Raw genomic sequence first — 20,436 nt, 5'->3', positions numbered from 1 at the left:
AAAAATCCTGGTACATCCCAGGGATGGGTTGCTCAAAGCTATCTGGTCCTACAGGCACAGCAGGTAACAGTTGCTGAGTGACACTACAGAGGTCCCTGGTGTGTAACTGAATACTCCAAGGGTTATGGGGGAACTGAGGGTGGTGATGGTGGGTGAGTGAATGCCATCATGGATGTGGGAATGTTGAGGGGATGCTGGAGCAACCATGAGGCATCATGAAACTTAGACGTCTGGAAGGATAGGCACAGCATGACCAGGGTGAGTTGGGAGTAAGTGTGAGGAAACAGGATGGGGAGAAGGCCCTGTGGTGGAGCAGAAGGCTGTGTTTGGAGAGGCGGGATCCTGGACTGTAAATAAAAATGGTGCATTGTGACTCTGGAGCAGAGGAAGGCCAGGATGGGCAGCGTTTCAGGAAGATTTGGTCACAGTAGAGCAGGACTGGTTGGAGAAAGGTGAGTCTATACAGTACAGAGACCTCAGACAGGTGAACAGGAACATGTCACGGTGGCAACTTGTGCATGAAGGACAAAAATACTGCTAGTTACTAGCCTGTTCCTCAGTTTACCTGTGTGTAATCTGAGTGCAAGGAGATGAACTGTTTGGCTTTTAAACATGGCTGAAGTGATGGCAAGACTCAGGGAACAGAAGGTGACCTTTATGTGGCATTTCGAGAATGCATCGTGTTCTCCCAGGCCCCACAGGCAGGAGCTGTCTTCAATATCCGAGTTACAGAGGAGGAAGTGGAAGCCCAAGGTCTCATCCTGGATGTAGCCGAGGAAGGCATTACTCTGAGGAGTCTGGCACCAGGATACATGTGCCCAAGCTAGCTTGGGTGTGAGACCCTGTAGCCTGCCCTAGGGTTTGTAGGAAGAAAGGATGGCTCCAATGGCATCGGAAAGGAGGTGTGCTTATGATGGGGATTCAGGCTGAGACCCGGAGGTCTATGGTGACAGGGATCCTGGGAACTTTAGTCCTGTGACATTTTCAGTCTTTCCTCTTTGGAGCCCTTCTTCACTGTAGAGAGGAACTGCCTGACACCTCAGGGTTTCCTTAAGATTAGCTTCGGTGTATTTCCTCCTTGGTGCAGGCTTAATCAGTGCTGCACTATTGCCCACTTAGTGAGTTGTGTGTGTATGTGTGTGCTTGTGTGTGTGTTTGAGCTTGCACATGCTTGTGTGAATCCATATGGTATATGCATTTGTATATGTGCTCACATTTATACATTGATACATGTAAGTGCATATGCATGCATGTACATAAGGGTATATATATCTTTATATGTGCATATGCATTTGTGTGTGCATGCACACACACAGAGACACTTTGTGTCTTCTCTGTGTTCTATTGAGATTTCAGAAAGAGCACTCGCCTTTCTCTCTGCCTCATGCAGTTAGGGGTAGTATATAATGTATTTAAATGCATTCAATGAGATGCATGAACAACAATAAAAAAACCCTCCTAGAACTGGGTTTCCAGCTGCGTAGCAGGTCTCCTGTTGGCATGTTTCACAGTTGTCTGGCAGCCTGGCTTCTTTTATCAAGGGAGGAGAAAGCACGTAAGGAGAGGAGGGAAAGGGAGCATGCCAGGGAGAAAGGGTGTCACGGCAGAGTGGGATGGTGGGAAACGGGCAGGAACGTCAGCAAGCAGAGATCTGAGCACAAGGCAGAAAACACACTTGGCTCACATGACTCTACCCTATGAATAAATACATCGTATGCTGATAACTGAGTGTGATGTCTTCCCTGATGCTTTTGACTTTCACCTTTCTCCTACTCCTGGGCCAGCCTTGCAGAATTAGGATGTGGGCTCCAGTAGGACAGAGTAGAATATGGACGATCATGTTTGAATAATTTTTGTTTCCCTTAGGGTTTGGGGAGATGGCTCAGTAGGAAAAGTGGTTGCTAGAAAGTGTGAGGGTTTTGTTTCCCTTAGGGTTTGGGGAGATGGCTCAGTAGGAAAAGTGGTTGCTAGAAAGTATGAGGGCCTGAATTTGGATCCCCAGCACACACCTAAAAACTGAGTGTGATTGCCCATGTCTGTAACCCTGGCATTGAGAGCCAGGGACAAGTGGGTCCTAGGCTACCCAGCCAGTCCAGTTGAAACCTGGAGCTCCAAGTTCAGTGAGAAATACTCAAAAAATAATGTGGAGAGTGATCGAGAAAGAAAGACTCCCACCATTGGCCTCTAGGTTTACAAACATGTGTGCATGCATGTATGTACTAGAGCACACTCGTGCGTGCACGCACGCATGCACGCACACGCACACACACACACACACACATGACAGAGAGAAAGGGGGGTTAATTTTTTTCTATTTTGTAATTTAAATTAGAATCTAGCTTGTTTTACATGTCAATCCCAGTTCTCTCTCCCTCTCCTCCTCCCCTGCCCCCCACTAATCCCCTATCCCATCCCCTTTCTGCTCCCCAGGGAGGGTGAGGCCTTCCATGGGGGAATCTTCAAAGTCTGTCATATCATTTGGTGTAGGCCCTAGGCCCTCCCTCGTGTGTCTAGGCTGAGAGAGTATCCCTTTATGTGGAATGGGCTCCCAATGTCCATTCATGTGCTAGCGATATATACTAATCCAGGCCCCATATGTTGTAGAGGCCTTCTCACTGACACCCACGTTCATGGGGTCTGGGTCAGTCCTAAGCTGGTATCCCAGCTATCAGTCTGGGGTCCATGAGCTCCCCCTTGTTCAGGTCAGCTGTTTCTGAGGGTTTCCTCAGCCTGGTCTTGGCCCCTTTACTCATCACTCCTCCCTCTCTGCAATTGGATTCCAGAAGTTCAGTTCAGTGTTTAGCTGTGGGTGTCTGCTTCTGCTTCCATCAGTTACTGGATGAAGGCTCTAGGATGGCATATAAGGTAGTCATCAATCTCATTATTGGGGAAGGGCATTTAAGGTAGCCTCTCCACTACTGCTTAGATTGCCAGTTGGTGTCATACTTGTAGATCTCTGGACATTTCCCTAGTGCCAGATTTCTCTTTCAACCTATAAATGGCTCTCTCTATTATGGCGTCTCTTATCTTGCTTTCCTCTATTCTTGAGGGGGGTTAATTTTAAAGAATATTTTCTCTTGGCATCCTGCTGTATAGCAATGTTAAAGTGATAATCTGAATTCTTAGGGCAGAGACTATAGTATAACTGGTTCTGGGTCTAGGATAATGGGTTTTACTCAAGGAGACTTAACATTCTTGCTTAGGGCATTCAACTGGGTGTCAGCAGCAGAGTGGCCTGGGAGGAAATGGGTGGGTTATATTGGGAAGCTGAGATCTAAGGCTTGTGTAGCTACAGGAGGTCTGCTTTCCTGTATTCCTTGGGGCATATGCCTCTATAACATTGTATCTGAAGTGTTAGTTGTATTAAGTGGACTTCTCGTGTGTGTGTGTGTGTGTGTGTGTGTGTGTGTGTTCGTTAATTCAAAAGATGGTCCAAAAAAAGCTTCAACATGCCTTTCATCCAAGCACTCAGGAGGCAGAAACAGTTGGATCTCTGTGAGTTTGAGGCCAGGCTGATCTACAGAGCAAGTTCCAGGACAGCCAGGCTACAAACAGAAACCCTGTCTTGAACCGCTAACTCAGAAAAGAAACTTCATTGTCTGTCTGTCTGTCTGTCTGTCTGTCTGTCTGTCAGTCAGTCATCATTAATCTTGCTCTGTAATATTCTGAGGTCATTTAATTATAGTATATAACACTTCTTGAAGATGGCTTACAGGCTTCCCAATGCTACCTATAACTCCATCCCTGTAACTTCTACATCTGAAACTCCACTTCCTAGAGGGGACTCTTCCTGGCTGAGTGGTCCATCAAGTATCTTCTTCAGTGCACAGAGCAAGATTAACTTGTGTGCACCATGAGAGGTGTCTTTCTCTTCCTTCTTGCTCAGCAGGGTTGCACAGAAGATTGAAGGCTAGGGGAAGCAATAGGGCCGGTAATAGTGTCTGGCTTTGAGAATTTAATTATACCTCTCGTGACAAAGCTAGACCTCTGCTGTGTGGGGTTATCACCATTTACTCTTTATTGAGGCCAAGATAGCATGCTCTATTATGCATGGAAGCAAAGAAACAGAGCAGGACAAGAAGGCGTAATCCCAAACAACAACACCTTTCAATCCTCTCCACCTGGTCCTCTGTGTATCACATGTATTTGAAAACTTATTATTCCCTCCCAAAGAATTTATTATTTTGGCTAAGAGTCATAGAGAAGAAGAAAGATTACATTACAGGCTCTGCCACAGGCTAGGTGAGTGAAGATGGGAACTACCTTAAGTTCCTAAGCCTGCATTTACTTTTACTTGTATATCAGATGAATTATGAGTATCTCTGAGGATGAGAAAGGATAATATATGAGTGAGTGCCTGAGAATTTAAGACTCTCTGCAGCCTACACTTGGGAGGCTGAAGGAGTCAGACTCCCCCTTTCATTTCTATCCAACATTCATAGGGAACCTGGGGTAATGAACCATTCGACTTTGGATTTATTCTGTATTCATGACTCCTAGTACAGTGCTCACTATTCTCTAAGTGCATACAGGACTGGGAACCTTTTCAAGTTATCTGAAATAGTCTATAGAGGAAGTGATGTTTATTAGAATACTGAGTACCCAGTTATCAACTTTAAAGGTAGGCCCGGGCGGATTTCTAAATCTACCCAACTACTGTCAGAACAGGCCACACTGGTCTATAGTCTGGGCTTTTCTTATAGTTCCATATCTTCATGTTTCTGTGTTTGGGTGTGTGTGCACAATATGCCCCTCAAGCCAATAAACTTGGTAGAGGAACAGAGAGTCCAAAACAGCCCTTGAGGTTCTGGACTGTGTGAGGTCAGACAGTATGTGTCCTCTGGAGGTCACTGCTCTGAGAATTTGTATTTAGGAAAGGCCCAAGGGACAGTAAGGTGGCCCAGCAATGGGAAAGTCTTCCTTGTCTGCAACCCTTGGTTTTTAAAAAAATTGTTTACACACACACACACACACACACACACACACAAGTACATGTTTGTAGACTGGAGGGCAAGTTGTATGATGAATCAGTTCGGTTCTCTCCTTCCAACATGTGGGACCTGGGAATTGAACTCAGGTTATTAGGTACCTTTATCACCTTAGCCATCTTGCTGGACCACCCTTTGTATTTTTGGCAGCCCAGGGAATTAAACCTAGGGCCTTATACATGCTAGGCAAGTGCTCTGTTACTGAACTGTGTTCTTAGCTTCCTTTTTACTTTTTGAGACAGGGTCTCCCCAGACTGGTCTTGAACTCACTTTGTATAGTACAGACATACCATGAACTTGTAATCCCCCTGTCTCAGTGTCTAGGATTTCAAGTTTGTGTCTCCTTGCCTCTTTTTTGTTTCCATTCGTGAGGCAGAGAAAATCTGAAGGCTGTGAGGTGCTACATTGTGTCTAAGATGGATCTTAACACCTGGTTCACAAATAACCCAGGAAACCCTATTGTCCTTTTTCTAGGAATAACAAAGAACAAGTGGATGATGTAGCCAGCTGACTCATGCCTAGCAGCTGCATGCATCTTTTAAAATTTCAGTCAAGCGACACCCTGGAGAAAGGAAGCATTTTCAAAGGTCCAGTGATATGCAGAGGTCCAGTGACAAACTTGTGGCTCTTTTGCTGGTTTCTGTTTGTAGAAGATTGCCCACTGGCTCCCTCCCACCCAGCCTGCTTATCCTCTACTGGGTGCTTATTGTGACTCATTACTCTTCATCTTTTAGGGCTTACCTGCTGCATTCCCTGTCTAAACCAATCTATCTCTGGCTGTCTCTGGTGGTAACTCATTTCAATCCCTCCTTCCTGTGCAGGTAGATGCTCTTCATAATTGAATCCTACAGTCATGACTTTCTCTGTGGTCAGCCTTGGCCAGCTCATCCACTCCCCTGCACCCCAACATACCTTTTAGACCAAATGGTTCTCAACATGGGAGCTTGAGAAATGTATACCCTGGTCCTGCACTTGGCTGGTCTATTACCAGTCCTAGGATAGGATAGAGGCATCATGCACCAAGCATCCCAGGATAGATGAGAAGAAGCCTGCCTAATCCAAATCTTCAGATAGTTGCCTATCCTTATGGAGCAAGCTCATTTTTCTCTGCTTAGGGCTATATTTCTTTGGTACTTCAGATAATCCTTCCTCAAGTAAACACTATTTACATCAGCCAAAGGTGGAAGTAACCCAAGTTATCACGATGGAAAAGGATGAATGAAAATGCAAATGCATCCACTGGGATTCTTCCTTTTCTTTAAGAAGGAAGGCACATCTGGCACCAGTTACAGTGGATGGGAACCTTGAAGGCTGCATGCTAAGTGAAATAGGTCAGACACAAGAAGGCAAATACTGCATGATTCTACTTGCAAGGGATACTTAGAATGGACAAATTTATAGAAAGTAGCTTGATGGTTACCAGGGGCTTGGGGAAAGGGAATAGAAAGTTACTGTTTGATTGGCTCTGGGTTTCCATTAGGGAAGATGACAAAGTTCTGAAGATGGGGGATGGCGATGGTTACAAGACAATGGCTACTGTATGCCACTGAGCTGTAGACCTGCAAATGATTAAAGTGGTAGATTTTACATTTACATATGTTTGTATACATATGGAAGAGGTTTGCACAAATATATATTGTATAGTCACTACCAAAAATCCAAATGTTTTTTTCCAAACCCCCAAGTAAATTCCTCATCCTGAGTTATCTGTGGAATGAATACAACCATGATCACCTAGGCCCCAACCTCCTGGATGCCACCTCCTGTTAATAATTCTGGCAAGTTAGGAAGCCACCACTGGATTAATTCACAGATACTTCCAGAGTTCTCAGGATCTGGTCACTTCCCCAAAGCTCCAGCTGGCAACTAAGCCTTTGACACATGAGCCCTCAGGGACATTCCAGACTCAAAGGGAAGCAACCTAGTATCCAGCCCTTGAGTGAACAACCATCAGATACCAGTATTGTTTAGTCCCTACCCAAGTTGTTCTGAGGCACCAGCTCCCTTTCAGATGTGAATCTGCTTGTCCACAGATGGAGAAATGACATCCTTTTTCTTCTAGAAGCTTGAGAATGTTACTTCTAAGTGACCAGTGTGCAAAAATAATCCCTGGCAATGTCCTGCTATTACATACATTTTGTATATTGTAGTTTTCTTCTCAGGGAACTAAGGACTTCTTCAGTAAGTGTTGTTTCCAAGTAGCCATGTGCAGGCGGGAAATTTCATGAGAAACTGGGTTTCCACTGGGCTCCCTGGTGAGGGTGCAGCTTTCCTCTGGGAACTGGGACTGTGTGGTGCTGGCTATGTTTTACTATTATGAGGAGGAAATACCTGTGAGTTTCAAAAACGGAAATCATGTGGGTAAATAAAGGCTGAATGTTCCCAAACTGTGGCCTTCAGCATTGTGGCCTTGTGTCCCTCAGCTCAGTATCCCTGTTTCTCAGTTTCAGATGGGTTGGGAAGCTTGGTGGACTTTTGGAAGCCATTTCCAGAATGGTTATAGTGTTATGATTAATGATTAGTCATTTCATTTTCCCACCAATGAAACATTAGTTCATTGACAAGCATGTTTGTGAATTGACAGTATTTTCACCACCAGAGTGAATCAGTCAACTTTACTTCATTGTAGTGAAATTCCTGAGGTAATTAACTTACAAAGAGAGAAGGCTTATTTTGGCTCACAGCTTGGGGGGGGTTCAGTCATCTATGACAAATTGGCTTTGTTGCTATGGGTCTGAGGTAAGGCAGCATATCGTAGAAAAGGGTACATGGCAGACCCATGTAGCTCATGACCCAGAAGCAAAAGAGCAAGGAAGAGAGGAGGAGTCATGGTCTCATTATTTCCTTTGGGGGCCTGCCCCATATGGCCCAAGGGTTTCTCTCTAGGCTACTTCCGCTATAAAAACATCCCCAACCTGGGAACCAGCCTTTAACCTGTGGGTCTTGTGTGTCCAAGATTCACCCTACAACATTTACACACATGCTGAGGAAGCAGGATCAGAGAGTTTTCTAAGGGACCTCATGGTTCTGCTGATAGCATAGGACTTCCCTGTAATTTGGTCCACCCTAAAAGTCATCAATGACATGAGACTTAATTCTGGTTACTCCTAAATGAATCAGAGGAATGACAGTTTCAAGACACAGTGGAGACATACGTGTAGAAAAGCTAAGCCTTTTCTAGTATGCTATGCACTTACTCTGTAGGGAAGAGGGGCAGATGAATGCATTCTGCTGGTCCTGACAGGCATTGAAAAACCTCAGCTCAGCATTGTGCTTGATTTCTCTTTCCTTAAAAAGGGAAATGCTGGGATAATAAATGGAAACTGACGAGGGAAAGAATTTGTCACATTTAGGATTTGGATAGATCACAGTCTGGGCCCATGCCTTTCGGTCCTCCTGTCCCTTGTGCGGTGTGTGGAAGTTGAACACGTGGGTGATCTTCATGGCTGTAAATGTGCTGGGTGTTTTCCTTGACTGCCATGTTCAGTGTGACATAGATGACCTAGAATCTTGATACTAAAATTGGAGCATCTCCAATGGATTCTCACCCAAATGCTGAGTCAGTTGTTTTTTATTTCTTAGTAGGGCTGGAGGCTAGAGGTATTCAATGATGCCTGCAGATTAGAACCATGTGGGAGAACTTTTAAAAAGTCCATATACCAAGGATCTGCTTGATCCAGTTGCATCAGAGCCTTTGGGTGATGGCCATTTGGTATGATATTTAAATGAATACTTTGGAAGATTTAAATGTACCACAGTGTAGAGTACTGAAAGGCCATCCAGAAGGATCTGTGTTCCTGGGTGGATAGAGACTTAAAAAACTCATAGTAATCTATGAAATCTGAACTCACCCAGCCAAGGGCATTTGGGGCTGTGGAGGAAAAGATGCTCAATGTATGAGTGTGCAGATTCTAGGCTTGGCAATGCCATCCACTACATGGATTTATGAGGATTCACTCCTGTTCTTTGTTCCTCACTTTCTCCATCTTTGAAATGGGCTTCATGACCCTTGCTCAGTATCCTAAAAGGGAAAGGAGCTTATGAGATCACACACATTTGTAAAAGGAAACTGCAAAGGCACTAAGCAAAAAGAATCTCTGACATGCCCCAGTGTATTACCTGCAATGACAAGCCAGGTACAGTCTCCCTCGGTCCTTAGTGCACAAGCACACAAACAATCTGTGCCCATACATCAGCATCTTACTGATATTCCTGAAAGATATTCCTGAAAGGACCACAGATGATAGAATGAGCTGTCTGCTTGAGCCAGCTGGGAGAAATCAAGGTACAAGATGATACTGGCTTAACCTGCCTCTGGTTTCAGCCCTCATGGAGTATCCACCTTGAAAATGACTGTCTTATCTGTTTGTTTGCATCCACGAAGAGATTGAGAGCCCATGGCTGGTAAGACTGCTAAACCTAATGTCACTATTTTATGGACTAGGGTAGCTTCTAGAACTCAGACTTCTTTGGTATGACTGTGGTGCTGCTCTCTTGGTTTCTGGTGTCCCACCCCCTGCAGCCTAGTGGTGGGTGTGGCCCTGGGAACAGACCACCTGTGTGTTTTGTTCAATGGACAAGGTTGTGTGCACAAAAGTTCACTGGTGTTCAGATGGGTGTTTACCCATTTCCCAGGGGAAAAACATCTCTCCGTGGCAGGTGATCGCAACAGCTTCCAGGAACACAGGGAGAAAAACAGGCTGCATGCAGGACTAATATTGACAGCTCCCTTGGAAACACAGGTGGGGTTTTGTCTGCCTTGCTTGCTTTCTCCTCTTGGAAAGAACTGACCAGATATTTTCTCCTATCATGACTGTTCAAATTTTGATTCATTGCTCAGGTCAGTCACAGAAGAGAAAATGCTGATGGGACTCATCTTTGTCCCAGTCCCTAAAGGAAATAGTTCTAGCTTATGCAGCTGGCTGGCTCTTTTGAGGAAAGGGCGTTTGATTTAGTTGGCTATATGTATGTATGTATGTATGTATGTATGTATGTATGTATGCATGTATGCATGTATGTACAAACATGTGAATGTGCCAAGGATAGAGTCTCAGACTTCATGTATGCTAGACTAATGAGCCACAGTCCTCACCTGGCCTTTTATGTTTCTACATTGGGACTAACCGGAGGACTTCCCAAATACCCTCTATAAAATATTAGGGTGGTCAGGTGTGGTGCCACACACCTGTAGTCTAGGAATTTTGGAGGCCAGGGCCAGAATATCACTGAAAGTTAGACGCCATCCTTGTCTACACAGCAAGTTCCAGCCCAGCCAGCGTTATTCCGTAAGACCCTATCTCAACCTTCAGCTCCTCACAGAAAAAAAGGTTAGAATATTTGGTAGAATAATGAGACATTGGTGAGGCTACACCTCCTCTGAGATCAGGCAGCACTGAGGAAACCATTGTCTCAGGCTTTTGAGTTGGATGCTTGCAGAATGGATAGCATTAATGTACACGTATGGGGTTTCCTGCTTTCATGGCTGCACCTCTGGCTAACCTTGGCATGTGGTGTTGGCAGGCTCCTACTGTAAGGTTATTATGAGGAACGAGTTTCCTGAGGGAAGGATCCTGGACTCCTTTAGAAAAAAAGTTCCCAATTGACCTAGAATTCCAAGCACTTGAGAGGAAGAGACAGGAGGATCACCAGTTCAAAGTATGCCTGGGATGCTGAGGGAGTTCAAGGCCAGCTGGGGTCCTTAAGGAAGCCCTGTCTTAAATGAAGCAAGCAAGAGTTTATAGCTTAGTGGTAGATGCCTACTAGCAGTGTGGAACACCTTGGGTTCCATCCCCAGGGCTACCCTCAACTCCACCATTAACATCAAAGCTTGCATCATCCTAATGTAGAATGAGCTGGAGACAGAGTGGGAGAGGCTCACGTGATGGGTGTGGTTGAGCCTCACACTTGCCTTCTGGGCTCACCCCACACATCCAGTGCAGTGGATGAGATTAGAGATGACACTTTCTGAAGACAGACAATTGTCACCCTGCTTTCTTCAAGGGGACGGAGTTTCCCTGACTCATTATGATGAAGCAATGGCTTGGATTTCAAAGTGCTTCCCAGCTGGTCAGCAGCCTGGCCGTGGAGAGGTTTTCTTACTTCGGATACTTTAATTAGTTATGTCTGCTTGCACAATGAGACCAGAGAGGGAGCTAACACATGGAGGATGATTAGCAGAGGGTAACCCTGTACACATTTATATGACTTATATTTCTTACACTAATTAGTAGTAGGCATACTTAGTAGCAATTTAGGGCTCCCTTGGACCCCATGCTGGAGCGCTTGTATCAAGTAAACAAAAAAGTTATTAGGTTGCGCAAAGCACTGTGTGGCTATACTTATAAAGAGAATGTCTGGGTCAATTTGGTTCTGGTTAGGAGTTCACATCACCTAAGCCGGTCCCCACAACCTCATTGGTAGAAGATCTGTGTTTTTACAGTAACTAAAGTCACATAAGAGATCTGTAGAGCTGGGGAGATGGCTCTGTCAGTAAAGTGTCTGCTTTGCACACGGGACCTGAGGTCCATCCCCAGAACTTGTGTGAGAAAGAGCTGAGTGAGTGGTGTGTATTTGGCATCCCAGTGTTCTAGAGGTGAGAACACAGGGATGCCTCTGCCTTGCTTTCAGGCCAAGACAGCCTACACTGAAAGTTCCAGACCAGGAATAGACCCTGCTTCCAAACAAAACAAAAGAAAAATGAATGACAACTAAGGCTGCCCTTTGACATGTGTGCACACATATGTTCACACATGTTCACTGCATAGGTGTGCACATACAAACACTTATTCTTTTAAAACACTTTGAATCAGACCTGATTTCAGCTCCTATACCTGCCTTACCTCTGAGTCTGTGTTATTCTTGCTCAATCCAAAGGGCCTTGGGTATAATTATTGCCATGTATTTATCTGTGTATGTTTATAGCCGCTCTCTTAAAAATGCGTTTAAATGTATGTGCAGAAGAAAACAGTTTCGGTACATATTTTTGTGAGTTTTGTTATATACATAGAACCCCAGTCATGATCTAGAACACTTCCATAACTCCCAAATTGTCTTTTGTAACCATGTTGTAGTTAAATCATCCCTCCATTCATAACGTTGGCAAACTTCTTTAATTTTTCTCATCTGAATGTATTTTGAATGGAACCATTGCATTTCCATCCTTTTGAGTCTGGCTTCTTTCTCTTAGCATAATTCACTCAAGATTCATCTATGTTGGTGACTGTATTAATAGTCTGATCATTTCCATTGCTAAGTAGAACACTGTTGTACCATAGCCAAAGACTTGTTTAACCGTTTGTCAGTTGAAGGGCTTTCATGTTATTTCCATTTGGGGTTGTTATGAATATAATTGTTACAGCCTTTGCATATATTTATATGCACGGAATTTTCGTAAATACCTGTGAGTGGGATTTGGTGGATCATATGTACATACATTTAACTGTATCAGAAACTGTTGAGCTTTATCCTAAAGCATGGTGTAGCATTTACGTTCCCTCCCGCAGTATTGTGTGTCTCTAGGGAGTCTACGTTCCTGCTGGCTGTTGGTATTGTTTTAGCCATACTAATAGCCCTGCAGAAGTATCTGACTGGTTTAACTTTCAATTTCCTTGTAACATGTCGAATGTATTTGCATGGGTTTATTAGTCAACTATATAAATTTGATGAAATATTTGCTTAACTATCCAACCTGGGTTTTAAAAACAGTTGTTTTTTTCCAGTGGATTTTGGAGCTTTTTTTTTTAATTTTGCGCTTGCATATCTGTTTTAGAGTTGTCAGTGTGAGAGAGATTGCTGAGTAGTAACGGGTGCATACTGCTCTTGCAGAGGACCCAAGCTGAGTTCCCAGCACTCACATTGGGCAGCTCCCAACTATCTTTGACTCCAGCTCCAAGGGATCTGACACCTTCTTCTAGCCTCGTTGGGCACTTACAGACATACACATATAGACATATAATTAAATTAAAGAAAAAAGAATCCATGAATTTAAGAGGAAGGAAGGGGATATATGGGAGGAGCTGAAGGGAGGAAAGGAATGCAGGGAGGGAATGATAAAACTATATTTTAAGTAAAAAAGAAACAAAAATGAAAATAAAAATAAGGCTAGGCACCATGGCACACATCTTCAATCCCTGTACTTAGGAGTCAGAGGCAAGCAGACCGATCTCTGTGATTTGAAGTCAACCTGTCTATATAGTGAGTTTCAGGTCAGCCAAAACTACATAGTGAGATCCTGTATAGAGAGATGGGTAGACAGATAGATAGGCAGACAGACAGAAAGACAGAATCATTTCAGTTGTTTGTGGCTAATGTGCAGCAATATAATTGTCTTTTTAGTAATTGCTGTTATCTTTGCTAGTTTTGGATGCTTTAAAAATGTGTCAGTTCTCTTTTTTTTCTCTTTTAATGTAAATAATTATGTCACATTTACAGAGAAAATTGTTTTTCCCTCCTTTTACAGTCTAATGCTTAAGTTGTTTATATTTCACAACTAATTTTTGTCTGTGCTGTTCTCACTGGGATTTTGGTGTAATATTAAATGGGAGACAAGGGTGCCAGGAGAGCAGATAGCCTTACTTTTTGCCCTCAGAGGAAACACTCATGCACTCACCATAAATGTAATGTTAGCTATGAGGTTTATCCATATGCTCCTTATCAGGCTGAGGGAATTAACTTCTGTTTCTAGCTTGCTGAGGCTCTTAATCAAGAGTAGGTGTTTGTTAAGTGACTTTCATGCATCTATCAAGATGATGATTATTATGTGTTTTTTCTCCTTGGTGCTTTAAAATTGATTAATTTTTTGTGGGGGTTTTGAATTGGGTTCACATTCCTGGGACAAATGATACATAATCATGATGTATTATCACAATATAGATATCTAGGTTGGATTGACTAATCCGTTGAGGAGTTTTAAAAAATTTTTCATTTAAATTAGAAACAAGCTTGCTTCACATGTCAATCCCAGCTCCCTCTCCCTCCCTCCTCCCCTGCCCCCCCCAGCTCCTCACCTAATCCCCATTCCATTCCCCAGGGAGGGTGAGGCTCTCCATGGGGGTTCTCCAGAGTCTGTCATTTCATTCAGGGTAGGGCCTAGGCCCTCCCTCAAATGTCCAGGCTGAGAGAGCATCCCTCATTGTGGGATGGGCATGCAAAGTTCATTTGTGTGCCAGGTATGGATACTGATCTATTTCCCAAAGTCACCTAGGTTTCCTAGGCCTCCTCATTGACACCCACTTTTAGGGGGTCTGGATCAGTCCCATTCTGGCCTCTCCGCCATCAGTCTGGGGTCCAAGATCTCCCCCTTGTTCAGGTCAGCAGTTTCTCTGGGTTTCACCAGTCTAGTCTTGACCCCTTTGCTCATTACTCCTCTCTCTCTGTTACTGGCTTCCAGAAGTTCAGTTCAGTGTTTAGCTGTGGGTATCTGCCTCTGCTTCCATCAGCCACTGGATGGAGGTTCTTGGATGGCATATAATGTAGTGTCAAACTCATTATCAGGGAGGGACATTTAAGGTAGTTTCTTCACTATTGCTTAGTTTGCCAGTTGGTGTCATCCCTGTAGATCTCTGGAAATCTCACTAGTGCCAGATCTCTCCTCAAACCTAAAATGACTCCCTCTGTTATGGTATCTCTCTTCCTGCTCTCCTCTATTCTTCCTCCGACTCAACCTTCCTGCTTCCCCATGCCTGCCTCTCCCCTCCTCTTCTCCCCTCTCTTTTTCCTGGCTCCCTCTCCCCTCCCCCCATACTCCCAATCTGCTCAGGAGATCTTGCCTCATTCTATCTTCTCTGGGTGACCATGCTTATCTCTCTTAGGGTCCTTCCTGTTTCCTAGTCTCTCTGGCAGTGGGGTTGTAGGCTGACACTCCCCATATGAGTGAGTACATACCATGTTTGTCTTTTTTGTGACTGGGTTACCTCACTCAGGATAGTTTCTTCTAGTGCTGTCCATTTGCTGGCAAATTTCAAGATTCCATTGTTTTGGTTTTTTTTTTCTGCTGAGTAGTACTCCATTGTGTAAATGTACCACATTTTCTCTATCCACTCTTCAGTTGAGGGACATCTAGGATGCTTCCAGATTCTGGCTATTACAAATGATGCTGCTATGAACATAGCTGAACAAATGTCCTTGTTATGTAAATGTGCATCTTTTGAATATAGAGGATTTTTATATCTTTGATTATAAGGGATGATGGTACTATTTTTTTCTACCAACAGGATGTAGTTGATAATGTCTTTGCCTGTGTTTACTGCTAAGGAGATCTTTATTTTTAAGTGAGTTCAATTAGGGAATTATTTAGAATTGCCATTATTTGTATTCCTTGTCTCTTTCTTTTCTTCTTTTCCCTCCTACCTCTCTCTTCTCTTCCCCTTTTCTCATCAACCAAGTTAGACTCAGCTATATATGCATATGCGCCTTTATCCCTCTCTCAGTATGTAGTTACACACGTGTATATTCTTCTTATTCTATTTATCTGGGGGCTAATAATAGTATCATTAAAACAAGTAACAGTTGGCCGGGTGGTGGTGGCGTACACCTTTAATCCCAGCACTCGGGAGGCAGAGGCAGGAGGATCTCTGTGAGTTCGAGGCCGGGCTGGACCGACAGGCTCCAAAACAATACAGAGAAACCCTGTCTCGTAATAACCAAAACCAAAACCAAAAACAAGTAACAGTTATTCTAACTGTGAGGTGCTATCCTAAGCACTGTACATATATTAATCTACTTAAACTTTGTACCAACCCTATTAGCTAAGTATTATTATTCCCATTTCATATATGATGATACCTCTATTGTGAAATTATGTGTCCAAAATATGTACTAGTTAGTGGAGGAAGTTCATACATACATCTACAATTAGGTAATGATGATGATGATGATGATAGTAATGCTGAATCTTCCATTATCACTTAACCAGTATGTGCTAGCTAGAAAATTGCCCTCACAGGAATTGTACGTGTCACCTTTAGAATGAAATGCTTTGTTCACACGATGCATTACAGTTCTATTCATTCCATATGTGCGAGATCTGAGAAAAAGCACATCAGTTGCCAAAGAGATGGCAGTAGAATTCTATGGAACACTCAAGTGATGTGAACTAGGGTGATAGTATTCTACTACTGTTTTTCTTCATAAATACAGACCAAACATATGATTATCTCTCATTAACCTCCCTGATTTGTTCCAGGGTCTCTTGCTGATACCAAACTCTGGACACTAAGTTTCTGTACATGAGACCCATGCAACCTACACTCATCCTCTTGTATACTTTATATCATCTCTTAATCAATTACCTAATTTAATGTCAATTCTATGGGAGTAGTTGTCAAGCTGTATTATTTATAGAAAAGAATGACAAGAAAAATGCATACATGTTTGGAACTGGCATGTTAAAAATTATGCTAGGTGTGGGGGTATATGCCTATAACATCAGCAATTCACGTGGGTGAAGGCAAGAGAAATCAAGAGTTCGTGGACAACTTCCAGAATGTAGTGAATTTGAAACCAACCTTGGCTGTATGAGACCCTGTCTTAACCAAACCCAAATAAAAGAGAAGAGAAAAAAGGCCTCCCAACTCCACCAAACAACAGCAATGAAGCAGCTCTTCCAATCTGAAGTTAGTTGAATCTAAGGATAGAGAGCTGCAGATCCAGAAGGCTGGCTGTGTATTAAGTCAAGTGGCAGCCAGGCTCTGTCCAACAGCCTGCTCTGAGCACATCCATTCCCTGTCTGCTTCATATTAAGATGAGATAATTGCTGCCAGGGACTTATGGAAATGACCAGCACCAGAGGATTCCCAGTGCCTAGACCTTCCTCATCTGATTTGCTTACGCAGACTGTCTGGGGACAAAGTCAATTATTTAGAACTAAGACCCAAATAAGCAACATGATGATTACAGTGTTTACCATCAAGAACCACCACAGAGCAGATTCCAGGGAACCATCAACACCGAGCAAAAGCAAAACCCTCTCGTTTTTGCACAGAAAGAGCAAGGCATGGACTCCTTCCAGGAATTCAACACATCTTCCACATTCAAATACAAAGTACCAAACAGAGACTGATTATAACTGAGGCAGGAGAGCCACAATTGCTGTCCCCTGACTTGGCTTTGCCTTTCTTTGTTTCCTAGCAATAATGTTTTCCCAGTGTTCTCTTTGGGTGGGTCCTGAATTTGCTTCTGTTAGCTTTCCTTGTTGGGTGGTTGATGTTGCAAATAGCTATTAAATACTGAGGCCAGAGAATTGATAATACAGGGAAAGAATGTTTTCTGTCCCCAATCACAAAGATTTATGATCTCTGAATCAGAGAATTCTCTGGAGTTAATTTTTAACAGTTCCCATGCCCAGGTCTTCCCAATAAAGATAATTACAAATGTGACATAGTGGAGAAGCTTGGTTAACTAGGCTCTAAGAGTTTTGCCCATCAGGGGATTAATAAACAAGTCAACCATTGCTTTGTATGTATACGTGTGAACATTTGTGGGTGTGCACACATATGTGTGTTGCATGCACATGGCCTGTATGTGGAGGTCTGAAAGGGCACACTTAAGTGTTTGCCTTCTACCTTTGATTTGACATAGGGTCTCTCATTGGCCTAGAACTTTGTTTTGTTTTTTTGTTTCCTTTCAGACCATCATGTTTCATCATTGTTAGTGGTAAACAGAGTTATTAAATGATGTTTCTTGCTTGACAATGGCCATTATAGTCTCCACGAATCATATAAAATAAATAATGAAGCCAGGGGTTACTAAAACTATCTTGCCAATGTCCAGATAACTCTAGTTATTTCCTAATATTCTTGGTTGTTTGTTGTGTCAATAGGGACAAGGCCCTCAATTCTGTGGGTCAAAGTTTACTCTAGAAGATTCTAATGCTGCACAAAATTTGTTTTCTTTCTTAGTTGTCATTTGTGACATTTGTGAGTATTTTTGTTGGCAATCCCATGACCTTACTCAATTCTGAAGCATTTACTTACAGTACTGAAGAGTGACTGTGTGATGTCCCTCTTCTCATTTGACCCTTTTTATAACCCTAAAAGTTAAGCAGTGATAGTTATTCCTGTTTTAAAGATCGGAACTCAGGCTCGAAGACTTAAGGAACGTTTCCTGAGCACTGACGTGGCTTGTTAACACAAACCAGGACTGTCACAAGGTACTGAGACTTAGGGTGACTTTTAAAGAAAACATTACATTGTTTTTTTGGCAATGCCACACACATATGTAGTGGAAATTTACCATATTTTCTCCCCATTCCACCTCATATTTCCCTTCTACTCCCACAGAACCCCGTCTTCCTCCCGGCAAGTTGATCCACTGAGCTTCATTATGGCACTTGCATGAGCAACTAGCCAGTGGCTACATCACTGAAGAAACTGCCACCTCAGCTAGGCTGTCTCTTCCTGTGTGTGTGTGTGTGTGTGTGTGTGTGTGTGTGTGTGTGAGAGTTTTTTATTATTATTGATTAAATTTATTTATTTTACATCCCCACTGTAGTTTCCCCTCCCTCCTCTCCTTTCCATCTCCACCTCTGCTCCCCCCCCCCCAGCTAACTCCTCCTCAGTTTCAGTTCAGAAAGGGGCAGGCCTCCCATGGATATCAACAAAGCTTGACATATCAAGTTGCAGTAAGACTAAGCAACCCACCTTGTGTTAAGGCTAGACAAAGCAGCCCAGTATGAGGAATAGGCTCCCAAAAGCCTAGTCCTCTTCTATGTGTACCCCAACCCTTCAGGTTCCTGTAGGTACCACTTGTTGTTATGTTCCTGGTTCATTTTTTAAATCATAAAATATTTCAAATTTACCAAAGTACAGAGAAAAATAAGTGAACAGACTACCATGTACCCACCACCAAGAATGAGCAAATGTTGCTAACATTTTGTCACAGTTGCTTCAGATTATTAAAAAGAAAAGAAAGCTATGCATATTGGCACATGCCCTGTGTTTCTCTCACCAGTTCCATTCCCCCTCTCTTCACTCCCTTTGAGCAGCCTTTACTTGAAGCTGGTGTGTCTCTGTTCTTTCACTACATATATGTGTGTTATGAACAATGATATAGGGCTTCATATGGGATGATTGTGTTTTTCTTATCAACATAAACAGTCATGTAATTAAACTTTGGTAAACTTTGCTCATTTCCATGTTTTTAAGCTTTATTTGTGCTTATACAAGTAGATCTCATCATTTAATTAATTGTCCACTGAATGAACTATTGTGAGTAAACTGTAGCTTAATTTTCTCCTGAGCTGTTTACAACCTCTACATATACTGGGATATTTGCACACCTCTTGACATCTACATGCAACTGTAATATCTGTTGTCAAGTAGACAGGATCTAGACCCAACTAGGAGATAAACATCTGATTGAATCTGAGAGGGAATTTGTAGATTTGATTCGACTTCCTGTAGATGTCATATGACCAGGTGCCCTCAGCTCCTGCTTCTGTCACTTCTCCACTGTGATGGATTGTACCCTCAAACTGTGAACCCAAATGAACCCTACCTTTCTTAGGTTTCTTTTGTAAGGTATTTTGTCATGGCACCAAGAAATTAACTAACATGGATTAGTATGGGCTGTGGGTACATAATGATCTATAGTTTGAACAGATTTCACTCTACTAAAAATTAATGGTTTTGTTTGTTTTTACCTTATTGAGACAGGGTCTTATTCTATAGTCCTGGCACTTACTTTGTTGACCAGATTGGCTTTGCATTTGCAACAATCCTCTTGCACACAGAGGTGTCGTCGCATCCTTATACAGCTTGGGTCTGGGTCCTGAAACCCTGACTCAGGGTGATGAGGGAATAAAGACAAATGAGCCCACATACATAGAAAAGCTGAGATTGGGTAGACTAGTCTCTCTGATGGAGAAGCTACAGCACCTCAGAAGCTAAGTGTATTTATTATATTCATTTGAACAGGGTGACAGGGTTACTGCATATATCTAACACGGAGTCAGGGTTATTATATTCACTGAACAGGTTTAACTAATCTCAGTAGAAGTCTCCATAGGACATCAGTCTCTAGGCTGTAAACATCCAGGGGAAGAAAGTTGTGATGAACATTCTCTACACTGTTAACATTTGCACTTGGACCCAAGGAAGGCTTTGCCCTCCCTTTGAGGCTCTTCATTGGGGGATGGCTTTGTCACTCCAATGGGGCTGAAGCATTAGGGTCCTTGACATGTCCCTGCTGTGTCAACAACACCCATTCCATCAGGCTTCACTCACCAACCACACCTGTACCTTTCATGGTCTGAGCTTACAAGTTTGTGCTACTATGGGCTGCTATGCATCGAATATAAATATACATGAATGTATGCTGCTTTTATTTAGGAGTGAGTTCTTAAGATGTGATCTAACAAGCATTGCTGAATATTTTACAAAGAGTTGGTTCACCTTCTACTCATCTAATTTCCCACAGAAGCCTGTCCTTTCTAAACCTGGATAGAGTTGTC

The 20,436-nt window shown here is 43.0% G+C and overlaps 1 protein-coding gene across 3 annotated transcripts in view; it reads left to right on the top strand.

Annotated features, from left to right (window-relative positions):
- Camk1d (calcium/calmodulin dependent protein kinase ID) overlaps positions 1 to 20,436 on the top strand; it is a 414,097-nt gene that overhangs the window by 118,510 nt on the left and 275,151 nt on the right. The window lies entirely within an intron of this gene.

This window comes from Mesocricetus auratus, unplaced genomic scaffold, assembly GCF_017639785.1.
Source record: "Mesocricetus auratus isolate SY011 unplaced genomic scaffold, BCM_Maur_2.0 Super-Scaffold_100013, whole genome shotgun sequence".
NCBI lineage: Eukaryota > Metazoa > Chordata > Mammalia > Rodentia > Cricetidae > Mesocricetus > Mesocricetus auratus.
This window is presented reverse-complemented; position numbering and strand designations above follow the sequence as displayed.